Consider the following 2,793-nt stretch of genomic DNA (forward strand, 5'->3'; position numbering starts at 1 on the left):
GTGAATGAATATTATTGGAAGATTTGCCCTTTCACATCCCCGTTGCTTGTGTAAATAGTATCCAGTCACTTAAGAGTTTAATCTCTACAAGTCAACAAATAGTGTATTGGAGCTCATAGCTGGCCTATACTCGTATAATTTTCTGTTGTCAATAGAGTTTTAAATTCTGTCCCGTTGGCTAAATGAATGATGCAATCACTGCATAGCTGATGCACATTAGACTGCTGACTATGAAGGATGGGCTTTCAACGCTTGTGAAGATTGGCAGGTTCAGAGAGGCACAGGGGCAGTTCTACTCTGCCCTATAAAGTCGCTATGAGTCAGCAACGACTTGATGGTAGTAGAAGTGATAACCCAGGGGGATGATTGCTAATGCTCTCTAACAGAAAAAGGCAAGGCTGTCTCAATGGTGAACCAGAAACCTATCAGAACAAATAGTTCTGATGACATGACCCTGCTAGATGTTCACTCTCATGAAGAGATCACTGAAGATATGGGTGCTATAGCAAAGTGTGATGAAGAAACTAGATGGTGTCCAACTGTCAGAAAGAATAGCATTGGAGATCTTAAAGTCTTGCTTTCAAAAAATAGCCACCTAGGTGCCATGTCAACTAAGTCTGCATGGAAGAAACACACTAGCCGGTGTGATTCAAGGACAGTGAATACTATAATCCAAACTAAAGGAGGAAATGGTATTAAAGGTAAATTGTGAACACCTAGTTTGCAGAAGGCTCTGGAATCCCAAAGCCCATCTGCACGGTGCACCCATGGAGTAAGCCTCCTGTGAATCCTCTCTGACCATAGTTTTGGAATGTGAATATCCCTGTTATCAGTCAGTTATGGCATATGTAGTTAGATTAAAATGTATCTTGTCATTGTTCTTCCTTTTACCTATTTTAAAGTTGTTTTGTTTGCTTTTTTAAGTGAAGGGGAAATAAATGGGGACTAAACCGCTGGTGAATCCCCAATGGACCAGGGATTTGAATGTCCTTGCTATCATGCAGAATGCATTGGAAAGAGGGTTATTGTAGCTGCCATAATGTTAATAGTTAGCACCCTAACATTTGATCTCCTATGATCCATTTAAATTTTACCCAGTTCACAATTAAAAGGTATTTTTAAAATGAAATCATTAAGGAAGAGATTATTTTTGTGATGAGTACCAGATCTATAACATACAAACTAAAAGGCTAATGGACATCCTGGTTGTTTCCATTCTATGGTCTGAAAACTAGAAAGTAGATCTGCATAAAGAGAGGAACATGAAAACAGTGTATGAAGTGGGCTGGAGAAGAATCTATGGAAAGAAATCCTTATTGCTGTTCCACTTCATTCCTGAGGATCAGTGACTAGTCACTTCTGGTTTATCTGAAATAATCTTCATATCCTTATAAACATTCATACTTTGGCTAAAGTTTCTTGAATGGATTTGAAAATTTTGCAAGTCAACCCATTGTAAAGTCTTATTTACAACACCTACTGACTAGTTAGGAATCATTAAGTGCTCAACTAGTGGAAAGATTGAATCCAGTCAGGGACACCTTTGAAGAAATACCTCATTATCTGTGTCTCAAAGGTTAAACCCAGGAAAACTATAAAGTGAAGTTCTATTCTGAAATACAAGAAATTGTAATGGGCTGGGATTGATTCAAAGGTAAGTGCTTCAGTAATTAGGTGGAGTTATTAGTTATGCAAATGCTCAGTCACTAACTGAAAGGTAGATGCTGAGTCATCCGGAGGCATCTCCTAAGAAAAAACAAGCAAAAAAGCAAAGCCCTTCCTATCCTGTCCATTCAGACTCATGACAATCATCTAGGCTAGAGTAGCACCATCCCATGGGCTTTTCAAAGCTATAATCTTTATGAAAGCAAATCGTCACATCCTTTTTCCATGGAGTGGCTAGAGGGTTTGAACCACTGACCAGATTGTTAGCAGCCCAATGCTTAACAATAGTGCACCATGCTTTCTTCTGGGGGGAAAAAAAGGACCAGCCATTTACTTTTAAAATTCAACCATTGAGAATCCTATAAACAGTTATATTCTGACACACATGTAGGCAACCTAAGTCAAAATTAACTAACTAGCAACTAATGCTGATTAATTGAACTACTTGCCAGAGGAACTCAAAGATCTGACTCAAGGACACCCCCATTATTTGTGGTCGCCTTAGAGTAGACCTTCCCAGTGATCAGAGATAGGTGTGCTAAAGTTGTTCCTTTGCTCAGGCTTGTTTGTTGAACTTGTTGCCTGGCAGCTCACCCCAGGTGCTTATACACTCCACTTCTGTCCTTGCCTTCAGATTGTACTGCTTCTGTGGTGAGGGTAAAGTGCCCTATGCTACTAGGCTCTAGATGCTTACATTGCATGGCATATGTCTAACCATTATGGGCCAGAATTATTCTGAGTTCTACAAAGACAAACACACAAACTCACTGCCTTCTAGTCATTGACCCATAGTACTCTATAACAGCTGTTCTCAACATGTGGGTCATGACCCCTTTGTGGGTCAGACAACCCTTTCACAGGGGTAGCCTGATTCATAACAGCAGCAAAATGACAGTGATAAGGTAGCAACGAAAATAATTTTATAGTTGGGGTCACCACCACATGAGGAACTGTATTAAAGGGTTGCAGCATTAGGAAGGTTGAGAACCACTGCTCTATAGAAAAGGGTTGAACTGCCCCTGTGAGTTTCCAAGACTGTAACTCCTTATGGAAGTAGAGAGCTGCTTTCTCCCATTGGCGGTTGGTGGTTTCAAACAGATGATCTTGTAATTAGCAGCTCAATACATA

Source organism: Tenrec ecaudatus, chromosome 11 (assembly GCF_050624435.1).
Source record: "Tenrec ecaudatus isolate mTenEca1 chromosome 11, mTenEca1.hap1, whole genome shotgun sequence".
Lineage (NCBI taxonomy): Eukaryota > Metazoa > Chordata > Mammalia > Afrosoricida > Tenrecidae > Tenrec > Tenrec ecaudatus.